Source organism: Lathyrus oleraceus, chromosome 7 (genome assembly GCF_024323335.1).
Source record: "Lathyrus oleraceus cultivar Zhongwan6 chromosome 7, CAAS_Psat_ZW6_1.0, whole genome shotgun sequence".
Lineage (NCBI taxonomy): Eukaryota > Viridiplantae > Streptophyta > Magnoliopsida > Fabales > Fabaceae > Lathyrus > Lathyrus oleraceus.
Window position 1 is genome coordinate 498,950,136 of NC_066585.1, and position 9,050 is coordinate 498,959,185.

Sequence of the window (9,050 nt, forward strand, 5' to 3'; positions counted from 1 at the left end):
ACTAACGGCAATACCAATCTATTGCTATTGTTACTGCTGCTGCTATCGAACTGAATTACCACCCTCTCAGGAGTTTTGAACACTGGTATTATTATGTTGACATCACCTATATCCCTCGACTGTTGAATCTGGATTACATTCTCATCCATCAACTTTTGGATATCTCTCTTGACAACTGAGCACCCACGGGGGTTCACACTGCAAATTGCACAACTGTTGTGATCATGTTCGTAATCACTAATAGTACACAAGGTCTTATACATCTCAACCAAAGATCGACAAATACGTCGCACATCAAATACTCAGAAACTTACTGGACATCCATCTACCATATTGACAGAGGAATTACCATGAGCAGGAAATAGGTTTGCTTTCACATTCGGCGCACGGTCCTCAAAGGACACCATCCCACTCTTCACGAGCTTCTGAACCTCATATTTCAGCGGGTAGGAATTCTCTATATCATGGCCGGGAGCCCCTTGGTGAAAGGCATAATGAAGCTCTGGTTTATACCACCATGGAAGTGGTTCTGGAATTTGTGGCGGATTTCTTGGTTGGAGAAGGTTCTTGAGAACCAAAGATGGATATAATTCAACATATGACATAGGAATAGGGTCAAAAGATACCTTCTTCCTCTCGAAGTTCTGTTGTTGTTGATTATTGTTGGTGTTGTTGTTGTAATTGTTTGTTCTTTGTTGTGGCTGTTATTGACATTGTTGTTGAACTGGTACTGATTGCTTATTGGAAAATACTGAAATAACAAATGATACTTGATGATGGTGTTGACGGGGTTGTGGACTTCTTCTGACATGAGGCCTCTTCTGCCTCCCAACTGATAATGTATTGGTTTCGGCTTCCTTCTTCTTAGCAAAACTATTACCGTACCTCTTCCTTGATGATGCTTCTTCCTTAGACAACTGTCCCTCACGAACACCTTCTTCTAATCTCATCCCCATATTTACCATTTCGGTAAATTCACTGGGCGCACTAGCAATCGTTCGCTCGTAGTAAAACGAGCTCAGGGTCTTGAGGAAGATCTTGGTCATCTCCTTTTCTTCCAACGAAGGGTTGATCTGAGCAGCTAGCTCTCTCCATCTCTGGGCGTACTCTTTAAATGTCTCTTCATCCTTTTGAGACATCGACTGGAGATGGTCCCTATCAGGTGCCATATCCACATTGTCTTTGTATTGTTTCACAAATGCTTCACCCAAATCATTTAACGTGCAAACACTTGCACTATCCAAACCCATGTACCACCTCAGAGCGGCACCAGTCAGACTATCTTGAAAGTAATGAATCAGTAACTGATCATTATCAGTTTGCGTCGACATTTTCCTGGCATACATGACAAGATGGCTAAGTGGACAGGTATTTCCCTTATACTTTTCAAAGTCAGGGACTTTGAACTTCATCGGGATCTTGACGCTGCGAACCAAGCAAAGTTCCGCAACACTCTTACCAAACAAATCTTTTCCCCTCAAGGTCTTCAACTCCTTTCGCAACTCAAGGAATTGGTCTTTCATCTCGTCCATCTTCTCATAAACATCCAGACCTTCAGACGGCTCGGAATGGTAGATGGTATCCTCAACACGAGGCAGGTTGTGAACAACTGGAGGAGGAACAGACATGACCGGGCTAGATGCCGACATGGAAGAAAAAGTAGGCGCAAAACCTTTAGGCACAAAGTTGGGCGGCATTCCGCATGGGAATCCAATAGGCATGGCAGGAAAAAACTGAGTGGCAGACACGGTTGAAGTAACAACCTCTGAAATGACAGTCCTCTGAGGAGGAGGAGGAGTTGCAGGCGTTGGAGAAGACTGACTTTAAGCAGCTAGAACTGACTCCATCATGGCAGTCAAGTGGACAATCTCGTGCTTCAACTCTCGGTTCTCTTGTTCCAAGTGTTCCATGATTCTCGGATGATTGGCACAAGTATTGTATCGATGAGTCAGCTTGGCTGAAGCACACAAGAATAACCAATAAGACACCTGGCGGAAGAAAAACCTGCTATGCAAATGATGCATAAAATGCAATGCTTTGATTGTTTTTATTTTCAAGGAACATACTATTTTATTTGCAAATATATAATAATAATTATAACAATTTGATTGACCATAAAAGTCCTTTTTATTCATATAATTTGGAAGGATTACACTGAGTACAGTTTCAGAAACCAAAATACAAATACAAGAGAAAAGGAAACTAGTCATCCTAAGGATCCCCTAACAACAGTGTCAGATGATCTGGCTACAGGCGCGTACTTCCTTCGGATGCGTCGAATCTCGGACTCAAAAGAAGTCTTCATCTGAGCCTTCTCGAGGACAAGCTGATCAACAATCTTCTTCCAAGCACCGGAAGGCTGAGGCATACTAGAGGAAGATGGACCCCCTGATTCTCTCTGTCTCTTCACTTCTCGGTCTTCAAGAAGTTCAATAAGCGCATCCTTGTCCTTAGACTCAAGCTGCAACTCCTCATGCTTTCTGCTCAAAGCATGGAATCGCTCTTCCCACATATCCTTCTCTTGCTTCAGCTTGGCGAGTGCGTCTTCCAACTCCTTTACATCTTGGTTAGGGAGAGCTGATGGCTCAACCACAACCATAGACATAAGTCTCTCACAAGCATACGACATCTTCAACTCCAAATTTCTCTTCTTCACCCAAAGAGTGTAAGCTTCCAAAGCTACACAGTTGCATGTTCCAAGCTCGGATCTTCTCTTCCTATGCACATAATGCCAAGCATGCACAATCTTCTGCTTCAAATGTTGGGGATCTTTACCCTCTTGATAGAAATAACCTTATAACTGAGTGTTATTAGGCTTGTCTCTCAAGGGGAACCCAAGCTGACGACGAGCCAAAGCAGGGTTGTAGTTAATTCCTCCTTGTGTACCAATGAGAGGTAGATTAGAGAATTCACCACAATAATAAATAATATCCAAGCTACTTAATGAAGAATCATACCAAACTATATTATCATTAGTGAGATACATAAGTCTCTGGGACCGCCTTAGACATTGTTTGTTCTCCATAAAGTAGGTGTCTGAGGCAAGTGCAAAATAAACCACTTGCACAGAAGAGGAACATAACATACAATAGTTCCACCACCTTTAGAATTACTTAGATGCAAAGAGAAATACATATCACCCAACAAAGTAGGCACAGGATTTCCAATCAAGAAGATTCTAATGGCGTTAACATCAACAAAACCATCAATGTTAGGGAACAAAGCCAACCCGTAGATGAGCAACACAAAGATAGCTTCAAAAGCATCCACACTACCGGCTTGAGCAAAGGCAGTAGCTTCCCCAATAAGGAACTCAAAAGTCAACCCAAAAAGATCTCTTTTCTTCACCCAATGAGCCTCAATCTCAAACTTCTTCAGATGAAGAGCTTCAGCTATGATATGAGATATGGGAATCTCCTCCAATCCACTAAAGGGAACATTGCTAGAAACAAGTATTCCCAAGAGATGGGCATACTCCTCCAACGTAGGCACAAGCTGATAATCAGGAAAAGTGAAGCAACGGTAGAGAGGGTCATAAAACTGAACCAATACACTCAAGAGTCCTTCGACCACATCAGCAGATAACACAAATAAAAGTTTCCCATGACGTTGTTTGAAGTCCAAGGGATCTAATACAAAAGATGATAGCTTCCTTAGCTCTTTCAAATCCGGACATCTGAAACTGTACTTCTTAGTGTTCCTTCGTCCATAATCCATGGTCTGAAAATATTTTCAAATAAAATCTCAGTTCCTTGAAGTTATTTTTGGTGTGATGAATTTTATGATGCGCATGAATGCATGAATGCAACAATCACAAATAGGGGATCGCACACAAGGCAAACAAATAAAGGTCAAGGGATGAATCAGGTCATTGTCAAGATCAATCATCCATTTTGGTGGATTATGGTTTTCACCTTATCAACACCCAAGTTCCATTGATATTGACAAGACTTGATTGGATCAACCAAGAATCAAGGGTTTGTTATGAGTCACGAGCATGGAGTCGGGTTAAGAACCATCCCCAAAGGAGTGTACTAAGGATAAAAACCTGTAGATGGTGTTCTAAAAAGTTCCCAGAGTCTTAATTCCATCTATCGGATATAACAAGTTAGGATGTCCGACTCATCAACCCATAATATTCTCAAGAGAAAATCGTCTGAGTGTAGTATCACGTAACAACTGTTATCAAGTCTACACCTGAACAGTCTCCGCACTACGTCCTAAATAGGCCAAGATGGGTTAAGTGTTCTACGGTCCTCAGCTTCTCGGACCCCAAATCAGAGAAAGTAATGCCTAACCATAAATAACTTGTGTGACATCAATTGCTCCAAAAGGGTCTCCACTGAGTAGATGGGTCTCAAGCCAACTGGTTAAGGACTACTCCACACAAGTCGAACATGACTATACCATCCACCTATCTTAATTACACTAAAGTTTGGGTTCGAACTTATCTCACCACTCAGAGATCACCAAGTACAACAAGCAGATTATATCATACAAACAAATATACATACATCAAATATACAATTATATACACACACAAAAAATGGGCTAAACCCACTGGAGACTACTCCCCATCAGAGTCACCACTTAATTTCTGTAATGGTAAATTTATGACCATTAAGCTATGGATAAACTTAACGACAATAAAACCAGAGTCGCCACTGCGCTTTTATTGTTTCCAAGGGAAAAGGGAAAAGTACGAACAAAACCCAAAGATAAGAAGGTTTCAAATCAAAACTAATAAAATACCAAAGATTACAGGTAAGGGGGTTGGTTACACAGAGGGGAGATGTTAGCACCCAAAGTGTCTTAGGTACTCCCGGGGAGCCTTTTTTTGTGTGTACATGTGTTTTGGTATAAAATTATGTTTGCAATAAATAGAGTGTGGGGATGAGAAAAGAATTCATTAATTATATTTTTGTGTTTGACAAGACCTTCAGACTTGCGCCAACGTACCAACATAAAAATGAGAGATCAAAACCTTGTAGTTCGTGGTATCAATTTCAAAGTGAATGAGTTGCTTTTAATAAAATTTTAAGTTTGAGAGAGGCACAAAAGGCGTAAAAGAGTTTGAATGGGTGTTAGTTCTTTTTGTCTTTTTGAAATTTTGAGCCAATATGATTAGATTCATTTACAGATTTGATTAAGAAAAAGAGTTTGAAAATGCAATGGCACAAGGCCAAAGTTTCTAATTTGCAATAATGTCTAAGTTTGAAATCACAAGCAAAGAAGGTTTTGAAAGGAGGGAGAGATTTGAAATTAAAGAAGTGGGAGGAGATGAAGAGACTAATCCTAAGCAAAAATTTAAAAGTTAAGAGTTGAAAAGATCTAATCAATGAGATGCAATCCAATAGACAATAATGTCATATAGAAACCCAATTTTTCCTTGGACTTTAGAATCAAGCAATATCAATACAAAAATAGCAAGGTGAAGAGCAAGGCATCAAATAAAGATAGCCACATCCAAGCTAGCAACTTCATATTTTTCTTCTTAAGCTTCCATGCATTAGATGACATACTCCTTAAATGGCTCAGAATAAGGCATTAGACACAGGTTCAAAATAACAATTGCCTCAAGACCATGTTGCAGATGAACTCAAAAGGGATCTCAACACTTGCATCAGATGGAAATTCAATTCACAAGCACTTGGTTTTAGAAAAGTTGGCATTGGCCAAATCCTTTTTGCATAGGGAATGTTGCCTAATTCTAAGTTCAATGTCTCAGATCAAATCCAACAGTCCACACAATTTTTCTTAGGGTTTTTGTTGTTATTATGTACATTAAGGTCAAAAGGTCACAAACAAAATACACAAACAAATATAATCATAAGATATGGCTCAAGTGAGCAAAATAGAAATGACATTAAAATAAACAAGTTAAATGGTATGAATAATGGCAAATGATAAAGACTTGAATTTAAAGTGCATAAAGTAAATGACTTGAAATTAAAAGTTAGTCAAATGTTAGTTGATTAGAAGTTAGTATTTGCGTTTTCTTTTCAATTGTTTAAGTCATTATTTGGAGAACACTCAACCCTCTATTCACAAGAATGGATCCTTGAACCAAGACATCTTCCAAAAGAAGGAAAAAAGACAAAGTTTCCACACAATACCATGAAAGGGGGAGACTTACAATCTCACTTACTAGAATGTTATGCTTTTGGGTAAAAATTTAGCGCTACGTTAAGCAATCATAATTGGACTTATGTAGAAGTCACAACTATCTGAGACAGGGCAATAGAAATTTTAGTGTTAATGTATGTTAGAGATATGGTATTATGAACCATACTCCTAAAACATACCACACTTAAAAAGAAAATGGCAAAAGGGTGGACCTAATCTCATCCATACTTATATTGGTTTATGAACCAATTAGCCTTAGGATGTAGAGATATCATAGGTCAATGAAATGGATGGGATAGAAAGGGATTGAAGATGAAGAGGGAGGGGAAATGAAATAAACTCAAATTGGTCATGGGAGGACTTTTATCAAATTAAAATCATTCATTCCTTTTGGGAGATGAAATGTACATTTCATCAATCCCCTAAATCCAATGATTTTAATCCAACAAAGTCAAATCAACCTTGACCAAGGCCCAACAACAATAGTTAAACTCAACAAGTCAACAAAAATAACTCAACACAATTTATTTGCAATTAAACAATTACAAATCAATTAAAAAAGGCATTAAACTAAAATATGGTTGATCAAAATCCTAAAACCTCTTCAAAACACCAAATAAATGGCCAAGAGATTTAACATAGGTCAAATAAGGTCAAAGGACCTTGGGGAAAAATTTCATTATTTTTGGAAACTTAAAAGTATTTTTTAACAATTAGAAATATGCCCAAAAACAATTAAATCATGAAAAATATTAATGTTGATCCAAAAAATAATTTTGATTCATAAATGAAAGAGAAAAATATTTGAATTTTTTTGGTGAAAGTCCCATATTTTTTGGATCAATATTAAAATTAATATGAATTAATAAAAATAAAGCAATTAAAATAAAAATCAGAAAATACAAAAAAACGTGGACCACTTGATCTCCCTCATTAATTGAGGTGGCAGATCAAGTGAATCCCAACGCGCGTTCCACATGGTCATTAGTCAACAGCGCTGTAGGGATGATAATAAAATCTAACGCGTGGGATTAAAACAATTTAAACAGATCATGTGGTTAAAAGCATGCCAACGCACCGCCGGAGCCAGAGCTTCGGTCTTCTTCTCCGGTGGACCTCACCGGACTGGTCCACCTTCAACCATCACCAAAATAAAAAAAGAGGACATGAATTTAAAGTAAAAATGCTCAGGAGCTCGAATCTGGCCTCAATTTCACCTAACTCCAAGTATATAGAAAGATACAGGGAGTTGAATTTTGAGGATCATGATATGAGTTGCTTCGATTTGACCTCTAAGCAACTCAATCTTGTTGCGTACATTGGTAGGACTTCAGACAATAAAAAATAAACAAGAATAATAGAGAATTGAGTGAGAATCGAAGAGATGAAAAATTCTGAAAATCACCTTAAATATAGGTTTAGATGGACACGATCTTGCTCTCAATTATGCTTGGTCTTGCTTCAGATGCTTAATGGAGTGGAAATGGATCAAGGAAGAAGGAGGACTCTTTGAGTTTCAATCTTAAAACAATTGAGAGATTCAAACTCGATTTTCAATGAAAATCACCAAGCTTATCCTTTGAATGTGAGGGTTTAGGGTTGTTGAATCAAAGCTTGCGTTCCAGGGTCCCTAATTCTGAGCAAGAGGGGCTCTATTTATAGGCCAAGTGATTGATAATTGCACACCTCTTTCAAAATTCCAAAAATAGCAATATCCTTTGCATGGATGCATGGGCGTGTGATAGGCCCATGTAATGATGCATTTAGGTCCAAAAATGAGTGTAAGCAATGCTGAAGTCATGTGGAAAGGCCATGTATTCGTGTATGGGAAGTGGAACTTCAAATCTTCCAAATGGTCCTTCAACTTTAAGCCATGCGCAAGTCATTCATCCTTGTCCAAATGGGATGAACTTGGAGTTTTTAGAAAGGTTAGATCAAGAGGAATAACTTTAATGTGGGAAATTTACCTAATTAACCCATATTTTCGAAGAAATTCCCAAAATAACCCAGTTTTCAAAAAAATTCCCAATATACCCCACTTTTAGAGGGAGGCGCCAATTGGATTGGCGCCCCCTCTTAAAAATTGCAAGGAGGCGCCAATTGGATTGGCTAGGGCACCTGCCCTAGCCAATCCAATTGGCGCCTATGTGTAATTTTTAAGAGGGGGCGCCAATCCAATTGGCGCCTAGCTTAGAAAAGCCTCAAATGAAAAAACCTCCAACATGAAAGTTGTATATCTTTTCAAGACAATGAATTTGGATATAAATTTTGCAACATTTGGAATTTGTTTGAGAAGGTTATGGGCAGTTGAAGTTGGAATTCTGAGTTTTTCAACTACTATCTGACCTAAAATGTTTTGTATTATTGCATGTGTTTCTTTTAGGAATATGTAATTTTGTCCAACATAACATTTGAACTAGACATTTTAAATTTTCCAATGCACTTGGTCCCACCTCAAAATAATTAAAAATGAGTGAGTTAGGTCCCTGCGAACTTGACCCAAAATTAGGGTTTCTGTCAAAATGACCTATAATGTTTTGAAATTAATGATGAGCTTCCAAGTTTCAAATGGATTCTTATGAACATGAAAGTTGTTCATATGGCGACTGTTGTTAAAACTTGAATGGAGGCGCCAATTGGATTGGCTAGGGCAGGTGCCCTAGCCTAGGGTAGGTGCCCTAGCCAATCCAATTGGCGCCTATGTGTATGTTTTAAAAGGAGGCGCCAACTCAATTGCCGAGTCCCTCATAAAATGCCTTTTTTGTCTTATAAATAGATGCGTAGTGTGACCTATTGTTCCATAATTCATATAATCATTTGGCTATCATGTTTGGTGTTCGTCGCCGATACGGTAAGGTGATTTATGCGAGAGACAAACCTCAATTGCTGATGCTGTTTTGGAACATCACCATGTTAGATCAACT